Here is an 18,933-nt window from a genome sequence, read left to right as displayed (position 1 = left end):
AATTGATTCCATTAGAACACATGAGGTATAGGTGCCACTGACTATTCATTTTCTAAACTGCACTATTCTATGAGCACTGAAATGCTCATTTCACCCTGAAATATTTAGAACAGTACACTGCATATGACAGTCCTTGGTAATTTTCATGCAATATGTATGTATGTGACTTTAGAACTTACAAAGTGTGTATGCATGCTCATTCATGTCCGACTCTTTGCAATCCCATGGACTGTAGCCCACTAGGCTCCTCTGTCCATGGGGTTTTCCCTGCAAGAATATTGGAGTGGGTAGCCAGTCCCTCTTCCAGGGGATCTTCCTAACCCAGAGATCGAACTTGAGTCTTCTGCATATCTTGCATTAGAAGACAGATTCTTTACCACTGAGCCACCTGGAATCCTTTACAAAGCACATCCATACATAAATTATCAAAGCTGCTCACTTTTTAGCCTCCTCATAACTAACTGTCTTATGTGTGTTAATGTTTCACCTTATACTCACAATAAGCCTTTGTGGCATTATACTATATCCATCCCACAAATACAGAAAACAGACCTTCTGAGGCGTTCACACCATAAAGTGTGTGTAACCAGGATTTGAAGCCAGATTTGTGTTACTGTAAACCAGGGTTCTTTCTAGAATAAAAAGTGTATTCACAATGTGATCCTAACTTTAACCACATGATAGAAGTATTAACTTTACAGACTCACTCATTCAATAAAGACATATTGATAACCTTACCTGCTGCTTTGGACTGAATGTTTGTGTCCCATCAAAATTCATACGCTGAAGTCCTAATGCCCAGTAGAATGGTATTATGAGGTGAGGCCTTTGGGTGGTGCTTGGGTCATCACTGGGATTCTCCCTAGTGTCTTCTGACATGTGAAGATACAATAAGGAAGAGGCCTTTCCATTCCATACGGGCACCCTGTTCTCAGATCCCCTTCCAGCCTCCAGGACTCTGAGAAATACATTTTTGTTGTTTGTAAGCTACCCAGTCTCTGGCATTTTGTTACAGAATCCCAAGTCATCTAAGACACATTCCAAACACTGTTCCAGGCATGGGAGACACAGCAGTGAACAAAACTGTCTTTGGAATTTACATTCTGGCGAGGGTGTGGGAAGAGGAAAAAAGAAACCCAACAGATATTTGTCCAGTTGGCAAGTGCGGTGGAGAAAGATAAGGCAAAGTAAGGGGTTAGGAGGTCCTAGGCAGGATTGGGTAGAAATGTAGCTATTGAGTATGGAGTGGTCAAGGGCAGGGGTCTTTCATAAGATATCTGAGTGAGCAGAGATCTGAAGGAAGTAGAGCCAGCCAGCCAGCCATGGGTCACCTGCAGAAAGAGTGTTCCAGATGCAGACTATTAAGTGCAAAGTCCCCAAAACAGGGATGTTCTTGGCCTATTGGAATATTAGGCTGGTGCAGAAGAAACTGAAGTTTTGCATTGTTAAAATTTGTTGTCTGATTATTGGAACACATTTTTAAATAAATATAGTTATGTTATACTTCATTTTAAAGAGCATTTCTTGCTTTATCATTATTATTATTTTTTTTTTTTTGCTAATGACTTATTACTTGCTGTGTGCTTTATATTTATTTCAGACTATGGAAACAACGTGAGACAAAAAGCAAATTTGAGCAACATTCTTATTTGAGTTCAAAATGGGCTGCAAAGCAGCGAGACAATTTGCAACATCAACAATGCGTTTGGCGCAGGGACTGCTAATGGACATACAGTGCAAGGGTGGTTCAAGCAGTTTTACAGAGGAGATGACAGCCTTTGGGAGTTGACGACGTCGGATGGAGAGCAATCACTGAAGCGGATCCTCTTACAACGACATGAGAAGCTGCCAGAGAAGTCAGCCGTCACCCATTCTACAGTCATCTGGTGTTTAAAGCAACCTGGAAAGGCGAGCAAGCTCGATGAGTGGGTGCCTCGTGAACTGACCAAAAACCAAAGCTATCATGTTAAAGAGTTGTGTTCTTTTATTCTACACAACAACAATGAGCCATTTCTCGATCTGTGATACGCAACGAACAGTGGATTTTATAGGACAATTAGCGACAACCAGCTCAGTGACTGGATCAAGAAGAAGCCAAACCAAAGTTTGGAAGCCAAAACTTCCACAAGAAAAAAAAACGTTATGGCCACTGTTTGGTGGTCTGCTGCCAGTCTGATCCACTACAGCCTTCTAAATCCCTGAGAAACTATTACATCTGAGAAGGATGCTCAACAAATCCCTGAGGTGCACTGAAAATTGAAAAACCTGCAGCCAGCTTTGGTCAACAGAAAGGGCCCAATTCTTCACATCGCCCAACTGATGTCACACAACCAACACTTCAAAAGTTGAATGAATCTGGTTACGAAGTTTTGCTTCATCTGTCATATTCTCACCAACCAACTACCACTTCAAGCATCTTGACAACTTTATGCAGGGAAAACCCTTCCACAACCAGCAGGAGGCAGAAAATGCTTTCCAAGAGTTCATTGAATTCTGAAGCACAAATTTTTTTGCTACAGGAATAAACAAACTTATTTCTTATTGTATCAAATGCATTGATTGTGTTGGTTCCTATTTTGATTAATAAAGATGTTTTTGAGCCTACTTATAAAGATTTTAAATTCATGGTCTGAAACTGCAATTATGTTTGCACCAACCCATAATAATAGCTGGGAGGTCAATGTGCCGGCAGTGTTAATAACTAGAGGGGAGGGCGGCAAGAAAGATATGAGGCCAGAAAAGGAGCTGAGACTAAATCACTGTTTCTTAGGTCACTTTAAGGACTTTGGATTTTACTCTGAAGGAGACAAATCATTGGACGGCTTTCAACCAACACAGCACATGACTAACTTGCATGACTGCTCCTGCAGCTACAAGAAAAGACTGTAGAAGGGCAAGGGGAGACGAGGCAGGGGGCATTTCTACAGTCCAATCAGAAGGGTGGTGCTTTATACTAGAATGATGGTGAAGGACAAGTTTGACTGCAATGGTCTTGGCCTGAGCATGAAGAGATGGGACTGCCATTTACGGAGACAGACAAGACTGGGGGATGGAGGGAAGCAGGTGTGGGAATGAAGATCAGGAGTTTCAGCTTTAAACATATTACTTCTAAGATGCCTTTTATAAAAGACATCAAAAAGGCAGCTGGACACCTGAATATGGGTTTTACAGGAGGACAAGTCCACGTTGGAGGCATAAATGTGGGGTCTAGCAAACTTACAAAGTGAGTCAGAGGAAAGGCCTACAGCACTCCACACTTTAACTTTTAGAAACAAAGAGGATCCAGTCAAGGAAACTAAGAAAGAGTGGGAGGGAGGAAGACAGAAATCATAAGACTTCCAGAAGAAAGAATTTTACAGAGACAATGATTGATTTGGTCCAATACCATTGATAGGTCAAGGAGGGTGAAGGTCAAGACTGACTACTGAATTTAGCACAGTCATTGGCCAATGTGTGCCTGCTAAGCTGTTTCAGTCATGTCCAACTCTTTGTGACTCTACGGGGTGTAGCCTGCCAGACTCTTCTGTCCATGGGATTTTCCAGGCAAGAATACTAGGAGGCTATTAGTGTTACTAGCTTCCCTGAAATGAGAAAAACAAGGTCCTGAAAGATTAAATAAATTGAACAACCAGGGTCACGTAGCCAGTTGGCAATAGAACTGGGGGCCCAGAACAAAACCCTGAACACAGGCCTTCAGAAGTGAGCCTTGGTTCCTGAATTCCAGACCAGGCTCTTCTACCTGTTATGACCATCCTTCCCATGGTAACTGCCATTCATGAGGGGGGCTTTAAAAGAATACTAAGACCATAACCCAAAAGGAATGAACGTCAGTAGAATTTGGGGGCACAATGACAGTCCAAGGTTTGGCATTTCATAACAGAGGCAATGGCCCTCAAATCAAGTAGACAGACACTGCAAAGAGGGCAGGCCCAGGTGTCAAACACAATTCAATGCAAAGGAAGGTTTACATCTCCTCAAAATGAATTCTGTGTTCATTGCTCACTGCATTTTGCTAGGTGATTTCCATGTGAATAATTAGATTCCCATGTAAATAATCAGGCCTGATTACCAGATGTCACTAGTGCTATGTATAGTCAGGACTTGAAGAGAAGGGATCTGATTCCGCATGCTCTTTCCTTTACTTGACTTTATCAAGGTGCCCCGCTCAAACTCAACCCCCAATAGTCAACCCCAATTCCTTTAAGGAATCCACTGTTGCCAACATCTGCTGAACGATTTTGCAGACTAGGAAGTGAAAATTTCCAAAGGGAAGAAGAGCGGGGAATGGACGAAAAGGAGCTGCACGAAGTGGGGACGGAGGATTGACCATCACAGGCCAGGAAAGGCGGGCACTTGGCCAGGGAGAGGATCCGCGAGGGCCCCCAGGGGCCGAGCCTCCTCCGGAGCCGCGAAGCCTGACGGGGCTCTGGCTTGGCAGAGTCCGAGTACCACCAACGGGGCCGGGGGCCCCGACCGGGGCTACGGCTGCAGCTGACTTGGCGCCCTCCCTTCCCGCCTCTCCTTTCCGGACCGCGGGGTGGACGCGGCCGCCGCGCGCGTTGAGTGAGGGCCGCCTCTCGGTTACCTGACTCCTCAGAAAGCGGAGGCGCGGCCAGAGCGCACGGCGTGCGGCGGGACGGGGCCCTCCAGCGCTCGCCGGTCCCCCGCCTCCGCCCAGGTGCCCAGTCTCCGCGACCCCGCGGCCGAGGAGGCGCCCGGGGGAGCCCAATCCCGGGCCGGAGAATCGCCGAAGCGGGCGCAGCGGCGCGTCTCCGCTCGTCGCGCGCGCGGAAGCCCAGAGCCACCGGCCCCGCGCGCACGGCCGCCCCGTGGGGCCTCGGCTCCCGCGCGCCCCCTACTGGCCGAGCGCCACAGCGCCCAGCCCGGCCCGGAGGCCCCGCGTTGAACAGAGATCAGGTGCAACCATTAAGCCTGCAAAACCTTGATTAGGGTTGCTGGTTCAACTCCTTCCTTCTGTTTTTGAAGTTTGCGCCAAAAAGTTAAAATTTCTCCCTGCACTCCCCATTCCCTTCCAAATTCTGAGTTTCAGAAGGAAAAAAATCAAACAAGATAAATACATGGGAGCCCCCAAATTTTTTTGGCTAACTGATGCCAACAGCCACTCATTGGAAAGACCCTGATGCTGCGAAAGATAGACGGCAGGAGGAGAAGCGGACGACAGAGGGTGAGACGGCTGGATGGCATCACCGACTCGATGGACATGAGTTTGATCAAACTGCAGGAGATGGTGAAGGACAGGGAGCCTAGCGTGCTGCAGTACATGGGGCCCCAAAAAATCACACACCACTGGCTGACAGAAAAACAACAATGTCTTTTCCAAGCAGCTAGAGAACTGTATCTAGGCCAGCTTTGCTTCTCTAGACAGGGCGGTGAAGAACCTGTTTGCTTCGTTTTCCTATAGTTATAAATACCATCTGATCAAAGCCTGTGGGGCACATGATGACCACATAGGTTCTTTCCTAGGTACTGAAAACGATGGGAAAGAACCACACACAGGAAGTCACAATCTAGTTAATCGTTAGTGAACGAAGGGTCGCCTGTCTCTTTTTTTAAACTTAATCTTTTGTTTTGTTTCCATTAATGGGCTTTTCTTTCAAGTCCAGTGGTGCTCTCTTCTTAGATTGAGTTTAGCAAAGCAAGAGTTCAAGTTAGAAGAAGCAAAATAAAAGGAAACAGAAACCAGGCCTCCCTTCTTTACAGGATGATTAATAAAGGTTATGGATTGTCTAGACAATTTTGTGATAAATAATACAAGTCAACATTTATTGAGTCCTTACTATTTACCAGAAACTGTTCTAATAGCTTTATTTGCTTTATAATAAAAATCAGCTTTTATGGCATTTCCTTAAATGTTTTACATTTATTAGCACATTAAATAAAACAGCCCTGTGAGATGAATGGGGCTTCACAGGCTACTGGTAAAGAACCCTCCTGCCAGTGCAGGAGACTCAGGTTCAATCCCTAGGTCAGAAAGATCCCCTGGAGGAGGGCATGGCTATCCACTCCAGTATTCTTGTTTGAAGAGTCCCATGGACAAAGGAGCCTGGCAGGCTACCATCCTTAGTATCACGAAGAGTCAGACATGACTGAAGCACGTTAGCAAGCATGCACTTAGCAGGTATGAGATGAATACTGTAATTATCCCCATTTTACAGTTGAGACTGAGACACAGAAAAAAAGTATCTTCTCCAAGGTCACTCAGCTGTAAGTTATAAAGCTGAGATTTAAAGCCAGATGGTCTGGCTTCAGTGTCCACACTCTCAGCTCTCATGTTACACGGCCTCAGTTGGAAGAAAAATGAACTAAGATCTTACTTAATCCGCACAACAAATATACCAGGTGGGTACTATTATTTCTCAGTCTTACAGGAAAAGAAATGTAAACACAGGCTAAGGAACTGTCCAGGATCACAGAGCTTGTAAGTGGGGCCCCCCGTCTGATTATTAATTAACCAGAAGAAGAGAGAAGCTATTTTCATACATTCAGCCATGTGGAGATAGAATGAATTGTCTCCAAAGTATATGAAGCTTTTTTTTTTTCCTATTTATTTTTACTACTTGGAGGCTAATTACTTTACAATATTGTAGTGGTTTTTGCCATACATTGACATGAATCAGCCATGGATTTACATGTGTTCCCCATCCTGAACCCCCATCCCGCCTCCCTCCCTATCCCATTCTCTGGGTTGTCCCAGTGCACCAGCCCCGAGCACTTGTCTCATGCATCCAACCTGGACTGGTGATCTGTTTCACACTTGATAATATACATGTTTCGATGCTGTTCTCTCAGATCATCCCATCCTCGCCTTCTCCCATAGAGTCCAGAAGTCTGTTCTGTACATCTGTGTCTCTTTTTCTGTCTTGCATATAGGGTTATCATTACCATTTTTCTAAAAAAAATAAAATAAACAAAGTGTATGAAGCTTTCATGACCTGAGCCCCTGGCTTTTAGACTCAGTCACTCATGCTCTTTCCTAGATTTAGCGCTGGTCTGGGCTTTCTCTTCAAGCAGCTCCAACATTCCTAAACTCCACTAGTGATGCTGAGAACACAGGCATCCTTGACCAAATGCAGAGTTAGATGAGTCCCAAATAGCTTAATGGTGAATCTTCCTGCCAATGCAGGAGACTTGAGTTCGATTCCTGGGTTGGGAAAACCCCCTGCAGGAGGAAATGGCAACCCACTCCAATATTCTTGCCTTGAAAATTCCATGGCCACCAGGGGCCTGGCAATCTACAGTCTGTGGGGTCACAAAGAGTCAGACGCGACCAACCACCCATGCTCCAGACATCTTCCCTGTCTCTTTCCTGAGGAATCATAGCGTATGTAGAGCGCCTGCACACCGAGCTTCTATCCCCTCTGAGGCCCGGCCTCAGGGCGCTTTGAGAAGGCATAGCCAGTACCTCCACGCCTTCCAGGCTCCTATTTGGGAAACGGTTTTGCTTTCTGAAGGGGAGCAAGGGCAGTCAAAGAGGAAGGACAGAGGATGTGTATTGACTATGACCATGTACAGCTTGGTTTGGGTCCATTTATGAAGCTCCTCTCTCTCTCCCCACCCAGGAGAGGAATATTTGCACAGTATAGTGAGTTCAAGGGATGCTGGGGGCTGAACAGGGAAAAAGATAAAAGCAAAAGTTTGGAGCAACACTTTGATAGGTTTGTATCTGGAACACGAGGAGGGGAATTCCACACAGAAGCTATGGGCCCTCAGAGGCCGCACGGAACCACCCCACAGAGAGTGAGAAGGTAAAGGGGCTCTCAGGGAGAGGGGTGGGGAGGGACTTAGGCGTCTAGAGGAGGGTGCTCGGCAGGCCCTCTGGGAGTCTCTGCTTCCAGGCTCTCCCAAAGGGTACCGGCCAGCAAGGTCTCTAACAGCTCCAGGCTTCTCTGTGGCTCTCAGATGCTGGATGCAGTTTCTCAGGATATACAAAGCAGGCCATTTCTAAACATTTAAAAATCTGCTCATCTAGGCTGTGTTTGACTACGCCAAAGCCCTTGACTGTGTGGATCACAACAAACTGTGGAAAATTCTTAAAGAGATGGGAATACCAGACCACCTGACCTGCCTCCTAAGAATTCTGTGTGCAGGTCAAGAAGCAACAGTTAGAACTGGACATGGAAAAACAGACTGTTTCCAAATTGGGAAAGGAGTATGTCAAGGCTGTATATTGTCACCCTGCTTATTTAACTTATATGCAGAGTACATCATGCAAAATGCTGAGCTGGATGAAGCACATGCTGGAATCAAGATTGCTGGGTGAAATACCAATAACCTCAGATATGCAGATGACACCACCCTTATGGCGGAAAGCGAAGAACTAAAGAGCCTCTCGATGAAAGTGAAAGAGGAGAGTGAAAAAGTTGACTTAATTTTTTTTTTTTAATTTTTTTTTAATTTTTTTTTTATTGGTTGGAGGCTAATTACTTCACAACATTTCAGTGGGTTTTGTCATACATTGATATGAATCAGCCATAGATTTACACGTATTCCCCATCCCGATCCCCCCTCCCACTTCCCTCTCCACCCGATTCCTCTGGGTCTTCCCAGTGCACCAGGCCCGAGCACTTGTCTCATGCATCCAACCTGGGCTGGTGATCTGTTTCACCATAGATAGTATACATGCTGTTCTTTTGAAACATCCCACCCTTACCTTTTCCCACAGAGTTCAAAAGTCTGTTCTGTATTTCTGTGTCTCTTTTTCTGTTTTGCATATAGGGTTATCGTTACCATCTTTCTAAATTCCATATATATGTGTTAGTATGCTGTGATGTTCTTTATCTTTCTGGCTTACTTCACTCTGTATAATGGGCTCCAGTTTCATCCATCTCATTAGGACTGATTCAAATGAATTCTTTTTAATGGCTGAGTAATATTCCATGGTGTATATGTACCACAGCTTCCTTATCCATTCATCTGCTGATGGGCATCTAGGTTGCTTCCATGTCCTGGCTATTATAAACAGTGCTGCGATGAACATTGGGGTGCACGTGTCTCTTTCAGATCTGGTTTCCTCAGTGTGTATGCCCAGAGGTGGGATTGCTGGGTCATATGGCAGTTCTATTTCCAGTTTTTAAAGAAATCTCCACACTGTTTTCCATAGTGGCTGTACTAGTTTGCATTCCCACCAACAGTGTAAGAGGGTCCCCTTTTCTCCACACCCTCTCCAGCATTTATTGCTTGTAGACTTTTGGATAGCAGCCATCCTGGCTGGTGTGTAATGGTACCTCATTGTGGTTTTGATTTGCATTTCTCTGATAATGAGTGATGTTGAGCATCTTTTCATGTGTTTGTTAGCCATCTGAATATCTTCTTTGGAGAAATGTCTGTTTAGTTCTTTGGCCCATTTTTTGATTGGGTCATTTATTTTTCTGGAACTGAGCTTCAAGAGTTGCTTGTATATTTTTGAGATTAATCCTTTGTCTGTTTCTTCATTTGCTATTATTTTCTCCCAATCTGAGGGCTGTCTTTTCACCTTACTTATAGTTTCCTTTGTAGTGCAAAAGCTTTTAAGTTTCATTAGGTCCCATTTGTTTAGTTTTGCTTTTATTTCCAATATTCTGGGAGGTGGGTCATAGAGGATCTTGCTGTGGTTTATGTCGGAAAGTGTTCTGCCTATGTTCTCCTCTAGGAGTTTTATAGTTTCTGGTCTTGCATTTAGATCTTTAATCCATTTTGAGTTTATTTTTGTGTATGGTGTTAGAAAGTGTTCTAGTTTCATTCTTTTACAAGTGGTTGACCAGCTTTCCCAGCACCACTTGTTAAAGAGGTTGTCTTTTTTCCATTGTATATCCTTGCCTCCTTTGTCAAAGATAAGGTGTCCATAGGTTCGTGGATTTATCTCTGGGCTTTCTATTCTGTTCCATTGATCTATATTTCTGTCTTTGTGCCAGTACCATACTGTCTTGATGACTGTGGCTTTGTAGTAGAGTCTGAAGTCAGGCAGGTTGATTCCTCCACTTCCATTCTTCTTTCTCAAGATTACTTTGGCTATTCGAGGTTTTTTGTATTTCCATACAAATTGTGAAATTATTTGTTCTAGTTCTGTGAAAAATACCATTGGTAGCTTGAAGGGATTGCATTGAATCTATAGTTTGCTTTGGGTAGAATCGCCATTTTGACAATATTGATTCTTCCAATCCATGAACACGGTATGTTTCTCCATCTGTTTGTGTCCTCTTTGATTTCTTTCATCAGTGTTTTATACTTTTCTATGTATAGGTCTTTTGTTTCTTTAGGTAGATATACTCCTAAGTATCTTATTCTTTTTGTTGCAATGGTGAATGGTATTGTTTCCTTAATTTCTCTGTTTTTTCATTGTTAGTATATAGGAATGCAAGGGATTTCTGTGTGTTAATTTTATATCCTGCAACAAAAAGTTGACTTAAAACTCAACATTCAGAAAACTAAGATCATGGCATCTGGTCCCATCTCTTCATAGCAAACAGATGGGGAAACAATGGAAACAATGAGATACTTTATTTCTGGGGACTCCAAAATCACTGCAGACGGTGACTGCAGCCATGAAATTAAAAGATGCTTGGTCCTTGGAAGAAAAGCTATGTCCAACCTAGACAGCATATTCAAAAGCAGAGACATTACTTTGCTGACAAATGTCCATCTAGTCAAAGTTATGGTTTTTCCAGTAGTCCTGTATGGATGTGAGAGTTGGACTCTAAAGAAAGTTGAGCGCCAAAGAACTGATGCTTTTGAACTGTGGTGTTGGAGAAGACTCTCGAGAGTTCCTTGGACTGCAAGGAGATCCAACCAGTCAATCCTCAAGGAAATCAGTCCTGAATATTCTTTGGAAGGACTGATGCTGAAGATGAAACTCCAATACTTCGGCCATCTGATGCGACTAACTGACTCACTGGAAAAGACCCTGATACTGGGAGGGATTGAAGGTGGGGGAAGGGGACGACAGAGGATGAGATGGTTGGATGGCATCACTGACATGAGTTTGAGTAAACTCCGGGAGTTGGTGACGGACAGGGAAGCCTGTCGTGCTGCAGTCCACAGGGTCACAAAGAGTTGGACACGACTGAGCGACTGAACTGAATTGAACTGAACTGAGGCTGTGTTTAAAACAGCTGAGTATGCTGTAAATACGAAAATTTGGCTTGGGAGTCCACAGGCTTTTGAGTTCAGGGATCCCAGACTGTTGTCTTCACAACAATCCAGGAGCCAATATATGGGCATCATCTTCGGCTTATTTATGTAGTATCCCAAGACCCAGGAGGAAGTACAGCCAAACAGAGCCAGCACGCACAGCTCCACCAGGCCCAGACGGATGGTGCATACCCAAATTCTGGATCCAGGGTTCTGACTGGAGGACCCACTTTGAATGCTGGTCATCAACGTGGCTGATGATGGTTATTGCCTCGCCATCCCTTCATCAGCACAAAAACAAAGAAATCTAACACTCAGACAACAAATAATATACACACAAAAGGAATGGGCAGGAAGATATTGTACATACAATATCTATGAGGCAGTTTGAGTGGATAGGTGTGTGTCCACATCAGTGTGCTTGTTGTTGTCCAATTTCACCAGCAGGCGGCTCTGTTACATAACACATCCGAGAGGGTCTGCCTTCAGCCCTAGGGCCTGAAAAAAAAGTACATAAATTCCTTATATCTGGTCACAGCTCTAGCAAGCCCTTCAAATCATGGGCATTTACAATAACATGTGTGATATTAAGCCCATTCACTGTGCAATCCAACAGTTTCCCCCAGGCCCTTCAGGAAACTCAATACATGTATTTAGTTTTTGGAAAAGAAAACAAAATCCATTTACTAGAATAGTCTACCTGCTCCTGGCTCCCTAGGACACCAAATAAGTGAAATGACTACCCCACTACTCATTCTGTATCATTAGACATATTATCCAACAGAAAAGGTTCTCTATATATAATATTATTTATTATTTTTTAATTTGAAAGTATTCCAAGTCCAGATAAATAGGTGAACTCAGTCCAAGGGATTTCACTTTGGAGATTTGAAAGTGTTTGGGGTCTTGTAGGGTTGGGGAGTGAGGCAGGCACAGAACCATTCTTTCCTTATCTGTCTGTTCTGATAGCCTTAAATTCAGGTCCAAGTTCTGTTTCCAGGCCCTTTTATTTTCACACCACATTTTCTTCTGGGAAACTCTCATTGCCAACCATCAACTCAACATCAGTTTTCGTCCCCAAATCTCTGACTCCAGAGTTCCAAGGCTGTTGCAGCTGCTCAGACTTAAAATATTGGAAACTTTGCCCAGTCTCCTCTCTGCCCTAAACCGCTTCCTTCTTCGCATTTGCTGATTTCTGTTAATGGTCCCCCATCTCCTCTGTTCCTCAAAGCTACTATTTTTGATCCTTTTCTCCCCTCCACATCCTCCCAATTCTATCCTTCCCTAAATCCTTTCTGGTCTATTCTGTAAAGTGCTTGTAGGCCTTGAAACTGTTTCTTGAATCCTTCGTATAAACAAGGACTCTTGCACTGTGTGAAGGCCTTGGACTTGGCGCCAGTTACTTTTCATTGCTTTGGCAGCATTGAAGCAAAACTCATAGAGCAGTACATATCAATAAATTTAATTACCAAAAATCTTATTTTAGTTTAAATAGAAGAAACTGAAGTAGTTTGATGTTTTATTCTTCTTGTCACAATAATTGATTTCGTGTATCTTGAATAAGTGAGTTGGCCAAAGAGTTTGTTCAGGTTTTTCATAGCATCTTACAAAAAAGCCTGAACAAACTTTTTGGCCAATCCAATATAACAAAGTGGAATTATGTGAGCTTTAAGATTATAGAGCAGAAATCGGGCCTCCTTATGTAGAGCCAGTGTGATTATTTTGCAGCCCAGAGCTACCAGGAATTTTCCTCCTTTCCTGGGCTTAGTAATCATCTGGGGAAGCTTGTTAATAAAATGCAGATTCTTGGGGTCCAACCCTGCTACACTGATTCAGTATATTCAAAACAAAGCTGAGAGATCTGCATTTTTAAACAAAATAAAACAAAAATCTAAGTCGCATTCTAAAGAAAAAGTCATGTAGAAGAAATTCTGAGTGCTTAATAAAGAAATAAAATATTATTCTTACACCATTAAATTGATTTATAATACTACTTTAGTCACCTCAGTTGTGTTATTTGATTTCATAACTCTCTCCCAAGGGTTGTTTCCTAAAACCTATCTTTAGGAGCTCACATCCTTGGCTTCTGAGCTTGCCAGGTGGCCCTAGTGGTAAAGAACTCACCTGCCAATGCAGGAGACTATGAGATATGAGTTCAATCCTGGGTTGGGAAGATTACCCTGGAGAAGGGCATGGCAACCCACTCCAGTACTCTTGACAGGAGGACCCCATGGACGGAGAAGCCTGGTGGAGGGTTGCAAAGAGTCAGACCCTGAAGCGACTTGCACACACTGAAGGAGTCCTTGGAAGTTTTTGATAAGGAAAATGGCATCATGAGGCATGATCCCAGAGGTGACACTCGTGAGCAGATGTGGATAGGTGGACTTCGTGGTGTTTGGGGACTAACTTTTACAAGCTTCCTCTACTTTATTCTTACTCTGTCACTTAGCTGAGCTTGTCAAATTTCTGACAATCCCAAATCAAAAAAACTATGTATGTTGGCCCCAAACCACCCACCTTCCCGAGGCCTCCAAGTGCCAGTGGTAAGCCAGCCATGCACTCTGCGACGCGCCCACCACAAACCCAGCAAAGTCACAGCACCCAGCACGGACACCCTGAGGCTGTTTTCGGTTTTTGTTTTAAGCATTTCATAATATGTTGTTTATTGCCTCATTCTCTCCAGCAGAGGGTAAACTTCCTGAAAGCAGAGTTTTGTCTATTTTGCTTATTGTGTTGGACAAGGAGGGTCTGGCATATAGAACTTCAAGCATTTGGTCTGAGAGCCAGCAGAGGAGCATCATGGGAAATGTTTAGTGACCTTTTAACCAAATTGGGGGTGCATATCTGATCAAGCATTATTTCAGGAATTTTCCTAGAATGCTTCTATATGGCCCATGTGTCAGATCCAGAGGCAGTTTACCACGTGAGGAAGATATGAAAGGGTTGAGGAAGGGGCCTTCCACATCCACAATGAGATGATGTGGAATTAAATATCAATGAAATTGACTTAATAGAGCAAATTGAGTGAGATCCACAGGAAGCACTGAGGTAAGAATATTGGGCAGTTTCAGAACTAGACTGATGTGTGATTAAGCAATTAGTTTTCTGGATCTTGGTAAAAGGAATTTCCTCTGTGTTCTTTATAAAATATGAAACACAGTGTTCTGAATTTTGACTTATTTTGTTTCTTGATGAATAAGCTTGTCCCAGTTAGTCCTGCAGGCACAATGGTTATCAACTAGGGGTGTGGTTTACAAACTCTAGTCTTCCTTGCAAAACATTCAGCAAACATTTGGGTGTTTACAAATCATATCTTTATTTACTGATCAGAGGTTACTGCTCCATCACTCAAGGTAAAACACACACACCAATCTCTGCTTGAAGAAAGGTAGCAACCATGTCACCTTTCAGGGATGAAGCAAGTTCCTTCAAAATGTCAATAAGGAGTCAGCCTTTGTACACAGTGTATTCTTTAAGGACTTAACTTTGAACAGGAGGGACTAAAGCCAAATCACAGTAAGGTAGTAAGCTAACCTAAGTAGTTACAATTTAAAACAAAGATACAAGTCTTGCAAATGTTTATTTGCCCTCATTCAAGATAGGAAGTTAAAGTAAATGTGGGCATTAAGTAGGATAAGATGAATCATTTTGTTGATCTGACAGCATTCTTCTTACCTTCTCTTCTTCTTTGGGAATAGATCATTGTTTTTCTCCAAAGATAATTTATTGGACAAAATGATCAGAGTTTCTCAAACAGAAAAATGAAAATTAGTGGTGAAATTTCTTTCACAGGGCAAGGGACCTCAAATTGCAAATTTCGTGAAGATAGAAACAAACAAACCAACCAGGAATGCAGTAAGGGACCAAGTTGTCTCATCAAAGGCTTAAATCTAACTTCTTCTCCATTTCACTTTGTATCAATCCAGGGCGGCCTCAGCACATTCCTTTATCTCCAGTCAGTATTGAAAAGGGCTGATTCTTGGCCATTTGGGGCTCTTGATGTAATTCCAATTAGGATAATCCTTCTCTCTTAAACCCTTAGTTTCCTATATCCCAGCCACAGCACTTTGTGAACACCCCTGCCCTCAGCCGTATGCTTCCATGGACACATCCAGTGAAACTTTCTTTGAAAAGTTAAGAAGCTCAAAACCCAGTCTGTGACTGCTACCCCACCCCCAGGGAGAACCCTGTATTACCTGTCTCACTTTGTTTTTCTGTCTTTAATTTACATAGTGAAACTAAAAGCACGTTGTTCATAGACTATCAAGGAAAAAATTTCATTTTCACTTTCCTTGGGCTGTTTTTATAAACAAAGCAAATATTCTAACAGATAACTTTTTTCCTTAGTGGTATATTTTAACTATTAGGTTGGACTGATTTTCAACAGTGTCAACAGGTCATTTCTTTTTGCTATTTTAAGGAAATCCAATTCTAAAGAGTAAGGCTATAAATTTAGCTTAGATCTGGAAATGGTTTAATGTTAGAAAAATAGACTTATCATTGTCAGCATTGATTTGAGTTTCCTTGGACCATTCAACTGATGTACCTTCCTTTAAGCTACTGAGAGAATTCAATTCATCAAGTCCTATTTACTTGAACCATGTGAACCATGTGGTCATCATTGAAAAACTGCTTCCTTTTAAACTTGGACTGAAAATACAAATGCAATTACAAAATAACTAAAATCCAGGTTTAAGAAAGACAGTAAAAGTCAACCTTGTTTCTAACCCAGAGAAGATAGATAGGCAGATTAGATAGACAGGTAAAAGAGATGTAAATACAAGTTCATATAATCATACAGGCACATGCATGCTGCTGCTGAGTCCCTCAGTTGTGTCCGACTCTTGCGACCCCGTGAACTGTAGCCCACCAGGCTCCTCTGTCCACGGGATTTTCCAGGCAAGAATACTGGAGTGGGTGGCCATTCCCTTCTCTGATACACATGCATACACACATTAATTTTTAAAATCCATAAACCCCACCAGCAAACCATTCTATCAATGAATAACTTTGATTCTCATGATAACATTTTATATCTGTATACCACCTTAGATTAAGAAGTGCTTCATTAATGGCACTGATGAACCTATTTATAGGAGAGGAATAGAGACACAGGCATAGAGAACAGACTTGTGGGCACAGTGGGGGAAGGAGAGGGTGGGAGAAACTGAGAGAGTAGCAATGAAAGATATATTTTTCCATGTGTAAAATAGATAGCTAGTGGGAAGTTGTGTACAAGACAGTAAGCTCAACCTGGTGCTCTGCTTGACCTAGAAGGGTGGGGTGGTCGGGGGTGGGCGATAGGGGAGTGGGAAGGAGGCTCCAAGGGAAGGGATGTATGTATACTTACAGTTGATTCATGTTGTTGCATGGCAGAAACCAACACAACATTGTAAAGCAATTATCCTCCAATTAAAATTTAAAAAAATAAAAAGAAGTGCTTCATGATTACATTTGCAGTCATGGTTAAGAGTACAGGTATTGGACCCATGGGTTTGGAACTCTGTGTGCACAATGACCTTGTGTATATCACCATAACCCCCCAAAGGCTCTCCTTCATTCATAAGATGCAGATAATCAGATCTACTTACAAGGCGTGTTGTGAGGATTAAATGACAGAAAATACAAAACATCATCAGCTAAACTGTAGCATGACATCAAATATAAGGAAGATTCTTAAAATAAGTGCTTCTATTATTCTTTCAGGCCTATAACATTTGTCACAGTTAGGACATCTTAAGTTTAGCTTTACATAATCCAATTCAAATTCAACAAACAATTTGGAGCAGAGATGAACAAAAGAGAAAAGGGAACTCATTGAGTGAATGATCAATGTACATGAAGATCATTAGCAATAGATCTTCTATTTTTAAATCAGAGTACAAATAATTCGATGATAGGTGATTTGGGAAATTATTAAATCAATAAGCAAGCCCATTGATCTCTGAATTAAATAAAATGATTATTTTGGCTTAAATATTACCTATGCTATTTTCTCAGAAAATCAACTGGGATGTAGAAGAAATTTGATTTAAGAAATATTCTTCTTTCCTGGAATTCATTAATCATTTATAATTTATCAGAGGGGGAAAAAAGTATCCCAAACATGGAAGACAACAAGTAGTTAAAATTTAATAAAACCCAAGTGCCTGAATGCAAGGCCACTGCAGGTCACTGAGTCACTGTTGGCCATTTTCCCTCAGAGAGCATCTTATCTGATAGGACTCTGATTTAGGACTTGAGATTCTGGTGAGAAAAAGAAAACAAGCCTTTTCTGTAAAACTGTGATGACACATATCAGATCCTAAGGCAAGTCAGCCCCAAACCAGAATACACTACACTTCCAAAATTATATAAGAATTTCCAGTTTCCTCAATTTAAGTCTTTATTAACCTTGTATATATGAAGTTATGTATTATATTTATATATATAGTTAGCATAAAGTTATAAATTATTACCTTAAATTCAAGAAGTTGATATTTTATGGTCTTCAGCAAAAAGAAGCTCAATGACAACATGTTCTGCCCAACATGCTTACTAGTAAGATGCACACCTTATCATGAGGGCAAGTCAACTGGTCCTAATATCGTTTCATCTGTGATGAATGGCCTTTCCACCTAAATTACTTTCTTCTCTAGGAGAGAAATGCTGTCTCCTCTTGGGATTTGAGAGAATAGCATTGAAACATGTATATTATCATATGTGAAGCAGATCACCAGTCCAGGTTCAATGCATGAGACAGGGTGCTCAGGGCTGGTGCACCCTGGGATGACCCTGAGGGATGGGATGGGGAGGGAGGTGGGAGAGGGGTTCAGGATGGGGAACACATGCACACCCATGGCTGATTCATGTCAATGTATGGCAAAAACCACTACAATATTGTAAAGTAATTAGCCTCATATTAAAATAAGTAAATTAATTTAAATAAAAAATAAAAGAATCATCCTGCAGTTCATTGCAGATAGCATAATTGCAGATATATAATTGCAGATATAATTGCACATTGCAGATAGATAATTGGGAAATTATGCTAATACCATACTAATGCCATATACTGAATAATTTTTTTCTATCATTCCCTATGCAATGTCAACTTGATCATACTAAACACCAACATATATTTAGGCCTATATCTGAAGAATATTTATCTATCTACCTACCATGGTCCAGTATTGCATTTTTTAAAAATTATGGATTAATAACATGCTTTAATATTTGAGAGATAGTTTTGCCCTCATTTTTCTTCTTGTTTAGAATTTTCCAAGATAATTTTCTTTTTTTCATTGCACTTTAGAAACATCTTACCTAACTCCTTTTTAAAAAGGAAGAAAAGGAGAAAGAACAAAAAAAAATTGAATTTAGCCTTATTACAATATCAATACAGTTCTAAACTATCACAGAAATAATTGACAGTTTTATTGAATCTCTTTATTTAGGCATAGAGCATGATTTTAATTTTCACCAGCTCTTATTTTATATCCTGATAGTATTGTTTGGAATTTTTAATAATATCAATCTTGCTTATTTCTTGTTAATTTCTCCTTAGATATTTTATCTAGTTGTATGTGTATGTGTGCATGGTAGAAATTACATATATATAAGTACATTTTTTCTTCCATTATATATTTTCACTAGCTGTTCCTTTATAGAAGATGGCTATTGGTTTCTAATTAATAATTTTTATATATCCACCTTATCAATAGCTACTCTCTCATTGATTATTCATTTCCCTTTACCTAATTACCCTTGCCAAAGTCATTTACATTTGCACTTTGGAAGTTTTAAGTGTTATTAGAAATGCAAACA

The 18,933-nt window shown here is 41.6% G+C and overlaps 1 protein-coding gene across 1 annotated transcript in view; it reads right to left on the bottom strand.

Moving 5' to 3' along the window:
* The window catches only part of LRAT (lecithin retinol acyltransferase), a 154,563-nt gene extending 149,775 nt beyond the window's left edge, over positions 1–4,788 (bottom strand). The window contains exon 1 of the mRNA XM_043902675.1: positions 4,586–4,788. The gene's annotated coding sequence lies outside the window, so the exon portion shown is untranslated. The remainder of the gene's footprint in view (positions 1–4,585) is intronic.
* Positions 4,789–18,933: the final 14,145 nt, after the last annotated feature.

The sequence above is a fragment of the Cervus elaphus genome, chromosome 5 (assembly GCF_910594005.1).
Source record: "Cervus elaphus chromosome 5, mCerEla1.1, whole genome shotgun sequence".
Classification (NCBI taxonomy): domain Eukaryota; kingdom Metazoa; phylum Chordata; class Mammalia; order Artiodactyla; family Cervidae; genus Cervus; species Cervus elaphus.
Note: the sequence above shows the minus strand (reverse complement) of the source record. Positions and strands in the feature narration are given on the sequence as shown.